General features: G+C 34.6%; 1 protein-coding gene across 2 annotated transcripts in view; it reads right to left on the bottom strand.

Moving 5' to 3' along the window:
• The window catches only part of ERBB4 (erb-b2 receptor tyrosine kinase 4), a 1,213,162-nt gene that overhangs the window by 1,107,229 nt on the left and 87,041 nt on the right, over nucleotides 1-18,892 (bottom strand). The gene's annotated exons all lie outside the window — the stretch shown is intronic.

The following is an 18,892-nucleotide window of genomic DNA, read 5'->3' as shown; positions in this document are numbered from 1 at the left end:
TAATTCTCAAATTTAAAGTGTCTCTCTGGGCATTCCTTTTTCATGTAATGATTCTGCTATAGTATATGACAAAATCATCAGTAAACACAGCATTGATTTTAGAAGGCACACGGCCATCACACTGAACACATCATTCCAAAGTAAGAAGATTTCAACATGTTTGATGTGTTATCCTGAGTATTTGTGTCTTCCTATTGACTTACTAGAGAACAAAGATATAATAAATTATATTTTCTAACTTTTCAATGTATGTGTGTGTTCTTCACTGCCATTGATTTGTATATAGATCATGATTCTTCCAAGAAACGACCTCTGTCAAGTTCCTATTTTTTCCTAGGTGAGTTCTTCTTGTTGAAAACCTGATGCGTGAAGTGAATAAAGTCTGAATCTTGTATTAAGAGGGGATACTGTTTTCAATTTTGTGTACATTTCCAGTCTTTTGATATTGTGTAGATATTTCTGTCTACAAAAACACAAGTGGTTGAACATGTTAACCCCTTCACAAATAATATATAATTTCTAGCAGAAATGAGAATGGTTACATTTGTTTCTCAAATTTAACAAAGCATACGTTGATCTTAAGAAAAAATAATCTATATCTAACAGGAAGGTAAAAGGAAAGCTTTCTCTTACGTATATAGCTTCCAAATGAATTTTCACACTGACAATGTATGCAAACTGGAGCTTGAATAACAATATACATTATGAAAATTTCTCAGTAGAAATTAGGAAATATTTTAGAAAATATTAATTATCCCATGAAAGTTACTCTATCGACAAGTGAAGTAATTTATCTAAAAGCAGTATAAGGTATTTTACTTTAAGATTACACAATATGTAACTCTTCATGCATACTGTTGGATTCATATGTTATAAGAAACTTTTCTGCTGCATACTCAAGACTGTGTAACATATGAGGACAGTGGTGTACGGTTAGACTTTAGAGATGATTCCAGGAGTTTGTGCCTGCTGTTGCCTTTCTCACTGCCCATCTGAATAACTCAGAAAAGAGATGAGAAAAGTTAATTATATGAGTGACTTTTCAGTGAACAGGCAAACTAAACCTAGGTCTCTTAAGAGGTCATTCTTTTAGAAAAAGGCATTGTCCTCTGCAACGTTTTTGGGTCATTAATGATGTAAAGGATGTTTTTTGAAAACAGAGCTTAATAACTTGCAATGGTGATTTAAAAATCTAATTGGATTCTTATCAACTAATTCTCAATAAGCTAATGTAATGGCTAATTACCGTTATTGGTGACATTTAGACACGTTGAAGTCTAATTTTGCCTTTAAATTAGACAATGTAAGGCTATATTTACAGAAGCTGAGTTATTTAACACTTAGCAGGGTACATCTCTGATAGGATTACATAGACAGCACCCATTAAATTATTAGAGTTAGCCTGTGATTCACAGTTGGATACAAAATTTGTACAGAAGCATAATCATGATACTTTTAATCATAATAGTAATATGATTACTTTTAATCATATTAAAAGTAGTTGAAAAGCAAATTGCAACCAGTAAGTAACTGAAAAGCAAATTGCAACCACTAATGCATTGCACAGAAACATAAAATTGTGAATTCTTTTTTTAAGATTACATGTTGAGAGAAAGGACATTTTAAATTATAATCTGAAGTGGCTGTTAATTATAAAATTCTATTTATCTTTCTTAATAAGCATAAACATTCATATTCTATTATGACCACTGAGTCTTTGATCTCAACTCCTTTCAGGGAAGCCATCCTTCAGGGTGATATTACCTGGATTATAGAGAGGTCCTACTTTTCCTTGATCTTATATTCAAGTCAACAAATATTTCAGTCAGTAGAAAAGAGTCATGGGCAAAGCAGTTAGGAAAAAGTCCGTACAGAAACAAAGACCCAATACAGTCAAAAATAAAATAAATAAAATTAAAAATAAATAAATAAAAATCCTTAAAAACTCCTTCACAAAATTCTTGACCTGATAGAGTTTATATTGATGTAGAGGAGACTCAAGAAATAAATTAAATATACGGACACTACATGCTAAATATTACTAAGAATAATACATAAAGAGGGCAACGAATGTTGCAAAATTAAAATTGTAATTTTATATAGGGTGTACGGGAGAAATCTACTGAAAAAGTAGCCTTTGAGTAAAGATCAGAAGGAAGTAAAGAAGTGGATGGAAGAACAGTTAGGCTGACAAAACAGCAGTGCAAGGGACCTCTGATGGCTCTGTTCAAGGAAATAACAAGCACCGCTATGTGTATGGGCGAAAGCAGGCATCCAGGTGAGACTGCTGACGTTGTTCATAGTAGCAGCAGGGAAGGTGGTAAGAGGGAGTGGGGTTCTGAATGCATTTTAAAGGTAGAGAGAGCCAGGAAGATCACCAAGAAATAAGATGTGGAACTACAAAGAAAAAAATGCAAAAATAAGTTCAAGACTTTTGATCGGAGGATGTGGACAAATGGAGTTGCCACCAGCTGAGGTAAGATGATTGAGAGTGAGGCTATTGCACTGGGAGATAGAACCCAGTTCAATGTGTTATCTGCTGGAGAAGGGAATGGCTACCCACCACAGTATTCTAGGGGCTTCCCTGAGGGCTCAGACTGTAAAGAATCTGCCAGCAATGCAAGAAACCTGGGTTCGATCCCTGGGTCGGGAAGATACACTGGAGAAGGGAATGGCTTCCCACTCCAGTATTCTTGCTGGAACATTCCATGGACAGAGTAACCTAGTGGGCTACAGCCCATGGGATCACAAAAGTGTCAGACATGTTCAGTTCAGTTGCTCAGTCATGTCCAACTTTTTGCGACCTCATGGACTGCAGCACGCCAGGTCTCCCTGTCCATCCCCAACTCCCGGAGTTTATTCAAACTCATGTCCACTGAGTCGGTGATGCCACCTAACCACCTCATCCTCTGTTGTCCCCTTCTCCCCCTGCCTTCAAACTTTCCCAGCATCAGAGTCTTTTCAAATGAGTCAGTTCCTTGCATCAGGCGGCCAAAGTGTTGGAGTTTCAGCTTTGGCATGAGTCCTCCCAATGAATATTCAGGACTGATTTCCTTCAGGATGGACTGGTTGGATCTCCTCGCAGTCCAAGGGACTCTCAAGAGTCTTCTCCAATACCACAGTTCAAAAACATCAATTCTTCAGTGCTCAGTTTTCTTTACAGTCCAACTTTCACATCCATACATGACTACTGGAAAATATATGTATGCATATGGCTAGTTTACTTCATTGTACAGCAGAAACTAACACAAAATTGTAAAGCAATTATATTTTGATCTAAAAAAGGAGAGGAAAAAGGGAAAAAAGACTACTCATTTATCATTCTATAACTGTTTTGATTATTCTTGTCACATTTTCAAGCACATTTAAACAACAAAAATTATGAAGAAAACACATAATGATTTTCTTATTGGATGCAATTGTGAAACTTTTCTGAAAATAGCATATATTTGAAAGCACACTATACAAGCAGACATTTTGAATTTTGTGTACTTAGTAACTTTACAAGTCATGGACTATTCTGTAAAAATGTTGAATAGTTACATTTACTGAATTCCTATCATATATCAAGTGTTTTATATTGATTACCACCAACCCTCACCATGGTTCTGAAATATGGTAACACCCCTCTGTAATATATGACACATGAAGTTCAATGATCTCCCTGCTGCTAAGTCACTTCAGTCATGTCCGAGTCTGTGTGACCCCATAGACGGCAGCCCACCAGGCTCCCCCGTCCCTGGGATTCTCCAGGCAAGAACACTGGAGTGGGTTGTCATTTCCTTCTCCAGTGCATGAAAGTGAAAAAAGTGAACTCGCTCAGTCATGTCTGACTCTTAGCGACCCCATGGACCATAGCCTACCGGGCTCCTCCATCCATGGGATTTTCCAGGCAAGAGTACTGGAGAGGGATGCCATTGCTTTCTCCGTCAATTATCTCCCTAAGTGAATACAAACAGATAAATATTGGGCATGAAGAACAAAATCATTTACAGATGTTATGATTACCTACATAGAAAAACCCTAGAAATCAACTGAAAAAACATTAGAACTAATATAATTGTCAGTATATTTGCCATAAATAATATAAATGAACATCATCGATAGGTTTCCATTTCCAAAGGAAAGGAAAATCATTTTCACAATAATGTAAAAGACCATAGACTTATCAGTAATAAATAATGAAAATTGTGAAAGACTCTTACATATAAATCTATAAATGTTATTGACTAAATAGTAGACCTGAAGAAATGTAATATTAAACTTTTAAAGACAAAACTGCAAGCATACCAGTTACTCTCTTATTCATTTATACATTTAATGTAATGGAAATCAAAATCATACTTTGGTGGGGTGATGGTTTGGGGAGAGAAAAAAGAATCCACAAACAGATTTATGTATATATGACAAACATATGATAAAGATACCAGTTCAAATCACTGGAAAATGGTGGATTTTGCAATAAATTGTATTAGAAAAGCTGGACATCTCTTTAATATTCAGAGAACCAAGTAACTAACTCAGAGTCATATACTAGGAAGTAAGTAGACACTAGATTTGAGCTCTAAAATAACATACTTTCAAGACTTTGCTTCATTATTCTCAGCCTGCTTTAGATACCTTAAACAACTCTTGCTGAGATAAAAGGCTCAATTTTACAGATAAGTAAAATGAAACTAGAAGAGTTATTAATAAATGACTGCCTCAAAAGTTACCATGCTAGTGGTGATGGTGCTTTAACTATACCTTTAATTCCTAGCTTATCCACATTCAAAATTAAATATTTTGCCTCACGTCGAAGTTTGCCATAAAATGTGTTTCTAGCTCTAATTTCCCAATTCTTCCATTAATTCAAACTGCTTTATTATTTTTGAGAATTCCTACTAACACATGTATCCAGTTATGATCAAGATATAATGTGTCTTCCCCAAATCTAATATTTAAAAGGCATTTACAGGTGACTGAATTCACAGACTCTGAGATGTACCTTCCACTCTTTTGAAATATCTCCCCATTCAGGTCATTGAGGCACTAAATTTTGCTTCTATAGCTTCAGTCCTTTAACTGAAAACTGTTCTTCACTGTTAAAAAACATTATTTCTGCAAGAATGCAAGCCTAATCAGGAAAAGCCTTCTTGAGGAAGTGACATCAGGGTTTATTTTAATGAAATTCAGGGAGCCATTCCACGGTACGGTATGGTGTGGGTGCTCAGTCATAGCCGTCTCTTTGTGACCCCATGGACTATAACCAGGCTCTTCTGTCCATGGAGTATTCCAGGCAAGAATACTGGAGCAGATTGCCATTTCCTACTGCAGGAGATCTTCCTGACGCAGGGATAAGAACCAATATCTTCTGTGTCTCATACATTAGCAGGCAGATTCTTTACTACCGTGCCGCCTGAACACTCAGTCATTCCAAGACCCAAAGAAAGAATGCTCAAGAATTTTTAAATACAAGTATAAAACACCTATAATTTACAAAGAATAAGCTTATTTCGTATTTGATAGACCAAAAAGAAAGCTAGTGTAACAGCATGGTAATCAGGTAATTTTGAGTAAAGAGACGTTAACAGAATATGATGCTATCAGTAAAGTAGTCAAGGTCTGGATCATTTGGCACCTTGCTGGATATGATAACGAGTTTGCAACTCAAATAAAGTCCAAAGGGAAATCAAAGAGGATTCCTGTGAGCCATATCTAATGGATATAATGACAACGTCATCTCTAACTTCTCCAAAGAGAAGATGTCCGAATGTAGACAGGGTATTTGAAAACCTACTTTAATCTTCATTTTCAAGAAAAAGAGAAGTTCAGATGATTTAGGATCCATGTTCTATTTTTTTTCTAGAATCTTGTAATTTTACCACTAGAGTAATTATGATTCAAAATAAGGTTAACCTGAAGTACAAATAGTAAATGAAAGTAATAAATAGTAAGTCTAACCCATATATCTCTAACATATTTGAAAAGATACACTGGAAGTTATTCATAATAAGTGGCAATGGCTTGGTCAATTATTTTATCAGAAAAGGAGTCAATATAAAAGAAAGAGAATAAATTGGCATCAAATTTTTCAAAAGATTGAAATAACACATTCCACCTAAAGTTTCCAAATAAGTCTACTAATTTGTCCTCCAAAGACCTATTGTTTCTGCTTTTAAAACACTGTAACTTATTAAACTAATTAAGGCTAATAATGACATTTCCACAGGAACATTTTTTTTTTTTTTTTTTTTTATTTTTTTTTTTAATATTATTTTATTAGTTGGAGGCCAATCACTTTACAACATTTCAGTGGGTTTTGTCATACATTGACATGAATCAGCCATATAGTTACATGTATTCCCCATCCCGATCGCCCCTCCCACCTCCCTCCCCACCCGACTCCTCAGGGTCCTCCCAGTGCACCAGGCCCGAGCACCTGACTCATGTATCCCACCTGGGCTGGTGGTCCGTTTCACCATAGATAATATACATGCTGTTCTTTCAAAACATCCCACCCTCACGTTCTCCCCCAGAGTTCAAAAGTCTGTTCTGTATTTCTGTGTCTCTTTTTCTGTTTTGCATATAGGGTTATCGCCACCATCTATCTAAATTCCGTATATATGTGTTAGTATACTGTAATGTTCTTTATCTTTCTGACTTACTTCACTCTGTATAATGGGCTCCAGTTTCATCCATCTCATTAGAACTGATTCAAATGAATTCTTTTTAACGGCTGAGTAATATTCCATGGTGTATATGTACCACAGCTTCCTTATCCATTCATCTGCTGATGGGCATCTGGGTTGCTTCCATGTCCTGGCTATTATAAACAGTGCTGCGATGAACATTGGGGTGCACGTGTCTCTTTCAGATCTGGATTCCTCAGTGTGTATGCCCAGAAGTGGTATTGCTGGGTCATATGGCAGTTCTATTTCCAGTTTTTTAAGAAATCTCCACACTGTTTTCCATAGTGGCTGTACTAGTTTGCATTCCCACCAACAGTGTAAGAGGGTTCCCTTTTCTCCACACCCTCTCCAGCATTTATTGCTTGTAGACTTTTGGATAGCAGCCATCCTGACTGGCGTGTAATGGTACCTCATTGTGGTTTTGATTTGCATTTCTCTGATGATGAGTGATGTTGAGCATCTTTTCATGTGTTTGTTAGCCATCTGTATGTCTTCTTTGGAGAAATGTCTGTTTAGTTCTTTGGCCCATTTTTTGATTGGGTCGTTTATTTTTCTGGAATTGAGCTTCAGGAGTTGCTTGTATATTTTTGAGATTAATCCTTTGTCTGTTTCCTCATTTGTTATTATTTTCTCCCAATCTGAGGGCTGTCTTTTCACCTTACTTATAGTTTCCTTTGTTGTGCAAAAGCTTTTAATTTTCATTAAGTCCCATTTGTTTATTTTTGCTTTTATTTCCAATATTCTGGGAGGTGGGTCATAGAAGATCTTGCTGTGATTTATGTCGGAGAGTGTTTTGCCTATGTTCTCCTCTAGGAGTTTTATAGTTTCTGGTCTTACATTTAGATCTTTAATCCATTTTGAGTTTATTTTTGTGTATGGTGTTAGGAAGTGTTCTAGTTTCATTCTTTTACAAGTGGTTAACCAGTTTTCCCAGCACCACTTGTTAAAGAGATTGTCTTTTTTCCATTGTATATCCTTGCCTCCTTTGTCAAAGATAAGCTGTCCATAGGTTCGTGGATTTATCTCTGGGCTTTCTATTCTGTTCCATTGATCTATATTTCTGTCTTTGTGCCAGTACCATACTGTCTTGATGACTGTGGCTTTGTAGTAGAGTCTGAAGTCAGGCAGGTTGATTCCTCCAGTTCCATTCTTCTTTCTCAAGATTACTTTGGCTATTCGAGGTTTTTTGTATTTCCATACAAATTGTGAAATTATTTGTTCTAATTCTGTGAAAAATACCGTTGGTAGCTTGATAGGGATTGCATTGAATCTATAGATTGCTTTGGGTAGAATAGCCATTTTGACAATATTGATTCTTCCAATCCATGAACACGGTATGTTTCTCCAACTGTTTGTGTCCTCTTTGATTTCTTTCATCAGTGTTTTATAGTTTTCTATGTATAGGTCTTTTGTTTCTTTAGGTAGATATACTCCTAAGTATTTTATTCTTTTTGTTGCAATGGTGAATGGTATTGTTTCCTTAATTTCTCTTTCTGTTTTTTCATTGTTAGTGTATAGGAATGCAAGGGATTTCTGTGTGTTAATTTTATATCCTGCAACTTTACTATATTCATTAATTAGCTCTAGTAATTTTCTGGTAGAGTCTTTAGGGTTTTCTATGTAGAGGATCATGTCATCTGCAAACAGCGAGAGTTTCACTTCTTCTTTTCCTATCTGGATTCCTTTTATGTCTTTTTCTGCTCTGATTGCTGTGTCTTTTTCTGCTCTGATTGCTGTCCACAGGAACATTTTCAACATGTTCCCCTTCTATCACGGCTATTCTTTGTACCATGGGAAATGTTTTCCATAAACCTCATCTTCGAATTTCCTTAAAAGTAAGTTATTATCATTCTGAGCATTTTGTATTTCATCTGTATGCATTTAATCCAATTTTTAAAGAAGGAATAAATGTAATAAGCACCTTGGCAGAAGTTTAAGAATTATAAAAGTAGTAAAAGCTCTAAGATGTTTTGATAAACATTCTAGCAATGGGTCAAAGTAAGTAAAACCTAATTTTTCTGTCACTTACATAGCACATTAAAAACCTAACTCTTCCTGAAAGATGTGTATCTATATTTAACATGTGTGTATGCATTGTACAATGTTTATGCTAGTTGCAAACACTTCTGTCTTTCACACTGGTTTTTAAAATGCCAAAAATCTTATACTATGTTTTAATTATTTTCATATATTGTTCTGAGATCTTTTATAGGAAAAAATTAAGTGCTTCAGAAATGTTTACTGAATTGTATGGAATTTGAATTTAGAATCACACTATCATTTGACATGAAGTAGAATGCAATATCACATAGAGTCTGATGTTAAGCTGTCTTGTTTCAGATTCAAATCCAGGGGCTTCAGAGGTATCGATAACTGAGTTATTCTAAGGATATCATCATGAGAAGGTTCAAACAAAATATGGCCCCTTTACCATGGTTTAAAAGATATTATCATGATGCTCCAGTTTGCAGGCACACTTTCAAGGAATACTTGCACATACACACACACACACACACACACATAAGGAATACTTTAAATCATCCAAGTCTAAATCTTTGTTCCTGTTGTTTTGTGTACTCAACAGTTAATTTCTAAGGGAAAAGACAGGAGGAGATGGTCATGTAAATTTAGTATTAGAATGAGTTCTCAAATAAATACCAATATAATTAAGAAAATCAAACTGTTTTTAAATAACAAAAGAATTTCTAAATAACTGTTAAAAGATTCATTTTGACCTCGCATTTGCTAATCACACAAGGTGTTACAGAATACCACCATTTGTTATCTACAAAGCAAAAGAACAAATGAATAAACTGTACCCAGCCATGTGCATAATCCTCCCTCAGTTGATTCTCTCTGCATTGTACCAGAGTGGGACTGTGGCTTTTTCTGCCTCTTCTCTGTAACATATAAAAGGTATTAACTTTCACTTAAAAAAGGAATAATGAAAGAAAGAAAAAGCAGCTTCTGTTTGTACATAAACACCAGCCATGGAGATTCTATACTGCATCCTAGGAGAAACCAGGGAGCCAAAATAATGAGCTTAAAACCTCAGAAATCTGTGTCTGTGATTCAATTATTTGAAAGCAGTTACTAAATAATCTCTTACACGATACCAGCATATTTTCCTCTGTAACATGTGCTACTTTGTTTATCCACCCCAGAATTTTGTCTTTATTTTAATTGCTACTAAGCTCTTTGCTTAAGGTTTTATGGCTTCATCCTCTTTTACTCCAGATTCTCTTTCTATTTGAGTTTATAGCATGTGGCCACTGAAGTTACATTCACTTTTCCTCTTTCATGTTTAACATCATTGCCTCAAACTTTTCTGAATGCATATGAGGCCATTTATCTCTTCATGTTTCTATTCAGTCTAAGTGCTGAGTTTGTGTGTGTGTGTGTGTGTATTTTCTTTTAAAAAGAAAGTGTGGCCTCTCCCGTTTTTCTCTAACTCATTAAAATTGTTTCCTTTTCCTACTGCTTATTTCTTCTTTATTACTGAATAGCACAGACATCACCACTATGCATTACTCTGAAAGAGATTTACTCACCAATTTACTGTAGCTCAGAAATGTATTTCCAGTTTTTCTATGAAAAATACACATTAATCACCTAAGGTGTCATTGGCAGACATATTTTGTTACCAATGATGAATATCAACTGATTTCTAAAATTTTAATGGTGGGAAGAGACACAAAATACATCAGACACAAGCCACTCTTGATAATTTATGATAAAAAATACAATGTCTATAATAAATAAATTTATTGAAAGAAAAATGTAATTAAGTCAAATATGCATTTTTTGTTAGAAGAATTAGGCTATACTTAATCATATACAACTTTCCCCAAAGATATGATACTGATAAAGATCATTTCAAGTTACACTTGCTAACATCTAATTTCTAAACCAGTTTTAATATATTTCACACTATTGGTTTTATTATTTCTTTTATTTTAAGTATCAAATTTGCATTATTATTATTTACCTACACTCTTTTGTAGACCATATTCACAGTGCATTAACTTCTGCACTATTTACAATACATTAACTTTTGGCCCTCAAGAGAAAAAAGTGTCAAATTCTGTCCATTGATCCATGATCAACATGAAAAATCACATTCACAGGTATAAAAAACATTTAATTTATTCACAGGTACAAAATATTATCCTACAGGTATAAGGACTAGATAAGTACCTCCCACTGTCACAAATTTCATAATTACAATAATTTATAATTATAGATATTAATTTGTAGTAAATCCACAGATACTTACTGTAGATTTGAAATATGTGGGGGGTTTTAAGTGTTTTATAACACCTACCTCTTTCTTTCCCATTCAAGAAAATCATTAGCAGAATTAAAATAAGTTATGGGAATAACCTTGCCTATGCTGTAATTTATTTAAAAAGAGGTAAATCATTAAAAAAATTAGACTTAACTATTCCTGGTTACATATTACTTGGGACGCATTTCAGAGGTGATCATGATATCAGACCAGGAACTGCTAAACTGGGGCTTCATTTCAAACCCAACAATGATCTAAACAGTAACAGTGCTGATAGTCTGGCTATATCAAATAAACCCCTTGTGGTAGGCAAAATAATGACTCCCAAAGATGATCAGGTCCGAATCTCTGAAATATGTCAGTATGTTAAATTTACAGGGCAAAATTTATTTTGCAGATATGATAAAATTCGTGTCCTTGAGATGTGAGATTACATAATGGATTATCTGGATGGCCCAATGTGATCAAAAGGGTACTGATAAAGAAAGACAGAAGTTCAGAGTTAGAGGAGATATAAGAAAGGAAACAAGAGGCTGGGGTGATGAAATGACTGGCTGAGCACCACAAACCAACAAATGTAGACAACCATAAGAAGTTGGAAAAGACCAAAAGATTCTTTCCTAGCACTTAAGAAGAAACAACGCTGTTGACAACACTGATTTTAGGCCAGTGAAACCAACTGTTAACTTCTGACTCCCAGAATTTTAAGATAATAAAATCTGTGGTTTTAAGCCACTGGGTTTGTGGCAATTTCTTATGACAGCAGTAACAAAAGGCTTTAAACAGCGAAAGCATATTGTGTGCCTGTTATAGTTGCTCAGTCGTGTCCAACTCTGTGCAACCCCATGGACTGTAGCCCACCAGGCTCCTCTGTCCATGGGATTCTCCAGACAAGAACACTGGAGTGGGCTGCCATCCCCTTCTCTAGGGATCTTCCTGACCCAGGGATCGAACCCAGGTCTCCCGCAGGTAGATTCTTCACCATCTGAGCCACCAGGGAAACTACAAAGTCATATTAGTATATACATCAAATACGTCTCCTGAATCATCTGACTGATTGCCTAAAAGTACTTAGTTAATAGTAATTCAAGTCCAATCCTAATTCAGGAAGGAAGGAAAAAGAAGCAAGACAAGATTAAAAATCTTGGGACTAATAATATATGAATATTTATTTACCATGTATAGATGGAGATTTAACTATTTTCTTTACCAAATCAGAACCATCCATTTGTTTTTTTCTTCCCATTTCCCCCTACCTGCTACATGAAAGGACTCAATGAATAAGTGAAAATTTAGGCAGTTAGAGGAGAAAATGGGTAAGTAAAGAATGTAAATAATTAATATCATTTATTTTAAGAATAAAGCTTATTACAGTCTTAGTTACAGTAACTTTTTGTCTACATAGCGACTTTAACTTAACTATATTTCCATGGGGATTACTACTTCTACAGAAAACCATATCTATTAATATTTAATCAAAATGGCCAATTCCAAATTTTTAGATAAAAATCTGTCTCACAGTTCCATTCTTTCATTTAAAAAAAAGATGGATCCAGGACTTCCCTGGTGGTCCAGTGGTTAAAAATTCACTAGCCAATGTGAGGGACATGGGTTCAATCCATGGCCCAGAAAGATACCTCATGCCACAGAATAACTAAGCTTGCATACTACAACTACTGAGCCCATGCACTCTATGGCCCCTGCTCTGCAACAAGAGAAGCTATGGCAATGAGAAGTCTGTGCACCTCAATGAAGGAGAAAGTCTGTGCACAGCTATGAAGACCCAGTGTAGCCAAAAATAAGCTCATTAAGTTAATTAAGTTAAAAGTATGGATCCTTCTACTTCAGTTCTAAATTATAAATTCTTCATTTTATGATCATTCAGCTGAAACATATGGTAAGAGCATAGAAAGTCTTTCCCAGCTAGTACTATATATAACATAATTTTACACTTACAAATTAATAGATTATTTTCCTGTTACAGTTCTCTCCGGGAATTCTTTATTTAAGTGACATACTTTAAAAAGAAATAAACTGCTGTTATGCATAATGTTGTATACAGGTTTTACAGCATTCATATAATACAATACATGTCTTAATAAGCAAATCCATATGTTACATATTAAGGAAAACAACTGATATTAAATAGTATTAAGTGATTTAAAATATTTTCCAATTGAATTGTCTGAACTGATATAAACATGACCTACTCCTAGGTAAGGACCTCCTTTCCTTCATCTAATACCACACCATCATATTTTTTGATGCAGTACAAAACAAATTACAAAACGATCAGTATACTGGGGATTAAAATACAGCAGCTCCTTTTTTCTTTCTTTTCATTAGTTCATTAGTAGTTACTGCTGCCGGGTCCCCATTATACAAGGCTGATAGAGGTAAACAGTGATCCTTTCCATATAATATTAGATAAGTACTCAAAAGACTTTATAAAATCCTAAGGAAATATTGCTAGACTGAGGCTCTAACCCTATAGATTGGCAGTGAGTTAGATGGAATTCAATATTTAAATTTACATAGTTTTCCTGTAGTTTTCATTATTCATATTTAAAATTTGAGAAAGAAATACAAATGCATGACAGTAGGATGCAGTTTCATTGTTTTAGTAAAACTATTGGGAACTTCTCTGGTGGTTGGTTCAGTGGTTAAGAATCTGCCTTACAACGCAAAGGACGCAGGTTCAATTCCTGGTTGGGGAACTAAGATCAAACAACTGAGCCCATGGACCGCAACTACTGAAGCCTGTGTGATCTGGAGCCTGTGCACTGTAACCACTGAGCTGATACACTCTGGGGCGCATGCGCCACAAGACAGCCAACGTGCCACAACTAGCGAGCCCAGGAGCCCAAAGTAGAGAGTCTGTAAACTGCAGTGAAAGATCCCACATGATGCATGGAAGAGCCCATGTGCCACAACTAAGACCAACGCAGGCAAATATAAAATAAATATAAAAATAAATAAACCATGAGGTCTTAGTACATTATGTTTGTGATTACTATATCCTACACACTCCGATATGCAATAGAAAGTCGAGAATAAGGAATATTTGAGATAAAGAGAATAAGAGATGGATCTAGCCTTTTTATAGTCCAGATGGTGAGAAGTCCATGAATAAAATATATCAATCTAATTGTTGAACAATGACACACAGTCTGCATATGAGCAAAACCACTAATTTTATAGTAAGGTTGAAAAGTATTTCAAAGAAAAGCTGATATTTGAGCTGTGCTTTACAAAAGCATAAAAAAAGCATTCTAGGTATGTCTCATAATATTGCAAAAAATCAACTACTTGCTAAAACTTTAATGACATTAAATAGAAATAACTGATTTAAAATATCTCCCAACAGTTGACTGAATTGATATAAATACAACCTAGAGCTATCTAAAGGCCTTCTTATCGTCAGCTAATACCACTCATTGTCACATCTTTTTAATGCAGTACAAAACAAATTACACAGTGGTCAGTATGCTGGAGAATAAAATAGAGTGGCTCTTTTTTTCACTAGTTAATAAATTTTAACTTAGTATTAAAATCAACATACTCAGTTTATCTCCAATTGTTTTATTTTTAAAAGCTCAACTGTTTTATGTAAAAAAAATTAAGCATAAGTGTTTAAATTTAATCATAAATAAACATATGTTTAACAAATGTCACCAACTTCACCCAAAATCATTAACTCCAGCATCTGAAGTAATGTCCTGCTATTTTCCAACATTTAAGTACAGCTGAACTTCAACTAGGTAATAAAATACTATACTTCAGACCTAAGCATACATTCTTTTCATTTCTGTCTAGTTGCTACAGGGCACAGCTATTCATATCTGCAAAGCCTGTTGGATTTACATGTGAGGGGAGAATGGGTGAAATAAAGGTTGCATCACAAGAAAAAGCATGAAGTACAATAGAATAGAATAAGAGAACGATTGTCCGAGGCACCTCTTTCGTACACTGCATGAATTGTGAGTGTCCAGTTCTTTTCCAGATATTTATCAAGGGCAGTTAACTATCATTCTTTTTGTTGTAGAAAATAAATGGAATGGGGTGGGGAAAGATGTCATGAGTAGGGAAGAAAGTTATGTGAGGAATGAAGGGGGAGGACGACGGGAGGGAATAACTTACCAAGGTTCTTTAAAGCATGCAAGTTAATGACCTTGCACATTTTATTCACACTTACACTTTCCAACCTTCAGAGAGACAAGACTTGTGACAATGTCAGAGTCTGAAAAGATTAAAGTAAGATGTCTTTTAAACTCATAAGTTTAAAAAAGGTAAAAAAAAAAATGGAGCAATCTTCAGAATCTTTGTAGAGAAAAGGAGAAAATACATATGTGTCTATAATTTGGGTATCAAAATTGCAAATGTTTTACAAAACAACTATATGCATAGGCTACCCACTCTAGTACTCTTGGGCTTCCCTTGTGGTTCAGATGGTAAAGAATCCACCTGCAATGCAGGAGACCTGGGTTTGATCCCTGGGTTGTGAATATCCCCTGGAGAAGGGAAAGGCTACCCACTCCAATATTCTGGCCTGGAGAATTCCAAGGACTGTATAGTCCATGGGGTTGCAAAGAGTCAGACACGACTGAACGACTTTCACTTCACTTCAGTACACATCCAAATGTGTAAGTGACTATAACCAAGAAATTGAGAATAAACTTAGCTCTTCTGGTCAATATATAAGTTAATAAAATTCAACAATAGCTTAGGATATCTTTATAGGAATTCATGGGTGGATACTATCAGGAAAAACATACTAACTGAAGAGATCAATTAGAATCTTATCATTTTAACACATTCAAAAAACTTACATGTTTATATATATATATATAGTAATATGTGTATACATACTAATATGTATGATTAAAATTTAGAATCAACATTTGACAGACATTTCATAAACTTACTCCAAATTTACAAACAGTCGACCAATAAAATCTTTCCATAAGACATGTCAACGTATTAGATATATTAAAACAGAGATAAAAATTTTAAATTGTTTTTAACTAAGTATATGAGGACAAATCACAACTTTTTATATTTAAGAAAATGTTAAAACTAGCTATACTAACTTGGTTCTCAAAACTCATCAGAGTTAAGAGAGTTTAGCTAAAAGACAAGAAGGATGTATACCCACCGACATGACTGCGTGAGGATTATGTAACTGTATAACAGCTATAACTCTATGGTGACTAGTTCCTACATCTTTCACTCACCCCCTCCTTCATACAGACTCAATTCATGAAAATCTGTTTTGAAAAGAAAGAATCAAACTCATAACTTTCCAATTAAGGTCTTTGGGACAACAGAGATGTGCAAAGAATCTCAATAGAAGATAAAAGTTCAAATGAACTTTGCAAACTTCTTCTGCCTCCAATAGTTGATAAATATTTTTTAAAGGCCCACATAGCTGTATCTACCAATTTTACTTACTGATAGAGCAAGCAAAACAATTTTCAAAAGCAGATAACATATGATGAATGTTCAGTTTTTTCAGTAAGATCATTATTTAAAGATGTTTATTTCATTAGAGGATTCCCAAGTGGCACAATGGTAAAGAATCTGATTGATATCCACCAATTGATATTAGCCTAATTTCTTTTGTTTCTGAGATTTGTGATAAGGACTTTGCCATTTCTTCATATAACAAACTTGGTATGATTTCAATATTTCCATATGATTACTGTTATCAGGGTTTTTTGTTGTTTTTGTTATGTCAAAATTTTTTCAATGCTTTTATCTATCAGATAAATGGATTCAAATATTACAGAAAGAGATCAGGAATGAGAATGAGGACTAATAGACTTTATTCATTTTTTGGATACGTAAACCTAATTTTTCAATATTCAGACATGTCTGAAACAGAGACAGAGTATTTGAGAAAATATTCTCTGTCTTCTTTCCAAAATCATGAATTGCAAAGATTCTATATGTCACAGATATAACTCTATTTCTTAATTTCTATAACTTACTACAGTAAGGCACTAGAAAATTGACAATTTCTCTTTTTTTCCACTGAGAAGACAGATTAATTTAAGATGATTTCTCTTTCACACAACCCAAAACATGCTGTCAGACTGAAACACTCTCTGACTGCTTAGCATGAAAATACCAATTTGAAGAGCTAGCTATTATCCAAGAAGGCTGCCCATACTGATATCTTGTAGAAAAGACTATTTGTGCATAAACTATACACATGGTTAGAATCTGTATAAGAAGAGAAAAACTTTTGACGTGTGAGCTCCTTTAGAAAGGTGAAAATTGTTTTCACAACAAATAATATCTTATCTTTTTAAATAGCCTAATAATTCCCATGAGTCTAAGAACTCATTCCTTACTCAAAACTTTTAACTTCTGGTAGATAGATTCTATTAACTTTATATCTCTTCAAGCATCAGCTGCAGGACCAAAACATCAAACAGGAGTGATGTAATAAGTACTATGAAAGAGCTCACTAACTAGTCTGTGAAAATTTAGTACAAAATTTTTAATTCTGAGGTCTGTTTCCATATCAACAAGTGAAGCAACTGAACTTAGAATTGTAGAATCAAAAAAGATCTTAACAAAAATTGAGTTTTTCTCTTTTTCCTTTATTTTTTAAATTGAAGGATAACTAGTTTACAGAATTTTGTTGTTTTCTGTCAAATATCAACATGAATCAGCCATAGGTATACATATATCCCCTCCCTCTTGAACCTCCTCCCATTATATAACATGTCAGGGAAGAAAAAAAAAAATGACCATCATCTCAGAACTTATTTTAGAGAGAATAACATGTGGTACACGTTCTAAAACAAAATGCCTAGTGCCAATGTTAAGTCACTAAGAAATAATCTTAATTTAGCAAGGCATATTTGATCCAAGTTATGAAAAATTCTTGATCCTCCTTCCTTTGGAGTTTAACCACAACTTAACATACCCTGCTGCTGTATTTGACATTGAAGACCTAACTTTATTCATGAAAATGTAAGGAACTATTTTCACATGATGTTAATTTCTCATTTTTCTCCCACCTCTGACAATCTGATCACTTTCAAGGGCTTATTGTCCAACACCCTGTGTGTTTCCCTGGATGTGTAGCTTCAATCACCCATTAGACATCCTTCCCTTCTCTCATTAGGTGATTTCATGTATTCTCTTGGTTTTAATTATCACCCATGTCCTGATGATTTCCAAATCTTTATCTTGGGCTCTGATCTTTCCCCTATATTATAGACTCATGTGCCTAGCTGCTTAACCACATGGATATCCCCAGGCATCTCAAACTCAAAATGTTAAATTTCTATCATCTTCTTAACCCTGCACTACCTCCCACTCTGGCCATCCCTACAGAAGTTATCAGTCTCTAGCTCTGAGACATCCAAAGAACTTTCCGTAATGATGAAAACGTCTTGTATCACAATATCACAAGAGCTACTAGCTACTAGCCACATATCTTGCTGACCATATGAAATGAAGCAAGAGAGAAAATGAATGAGAAAGTGACTGTTTCATTCTGGCATTTTAAATTTCTTCCCCTGAAAGAAAAAAGGTACCAGTGTGTATAAAATTCCTGCTGGTTTCCATTACCAAAGTTAGGAGAGAAGGAAAAATACTGTGGGTAAAACATAAAACCATAGTAAAGAGAAAATTCTAAACCTCAAAGGTCATGTTTTTTAAAACTTCATTGGAGAGAGAAATGAATGAAAAAAGTGCAAATTTTAGAAATGTTAGTTACAGAGCAACAGAGAATACCAGTTTTGTTTTTATCGTGTAAGAATAAAAGAACCAAAAAAGAATATATTGTTAAAAGTATAACACCTATTCATTTATTTATTTGACAGATATTTATTGAGTGCTTAAGGCACTCAATATTTAAGGCACCATACTAGGTTCTGGGAGCATGTGCTTGTGTGGTCAGTCTCTATGTCATGTC

This window comes from Muntiacus reevesi, chromosome 3, assembly GCF_963930625.1.
Source record: "Muntiacus reevesi chromosome 3, mMunRee1.1, whole genome shotgun sequence".
In the NCBI taxonomy this organism is placed as follows: Eukaryota; Metazoa; Chordata; class Mammalia; order Artiodactyla; family Cervidae; genus Muntiacus; species Muntiacus reevesi.
Note: the sequence above shows the minus strand (reverse complement) of the source record. Positions and strands in the feature narration are given on the sequence as shown.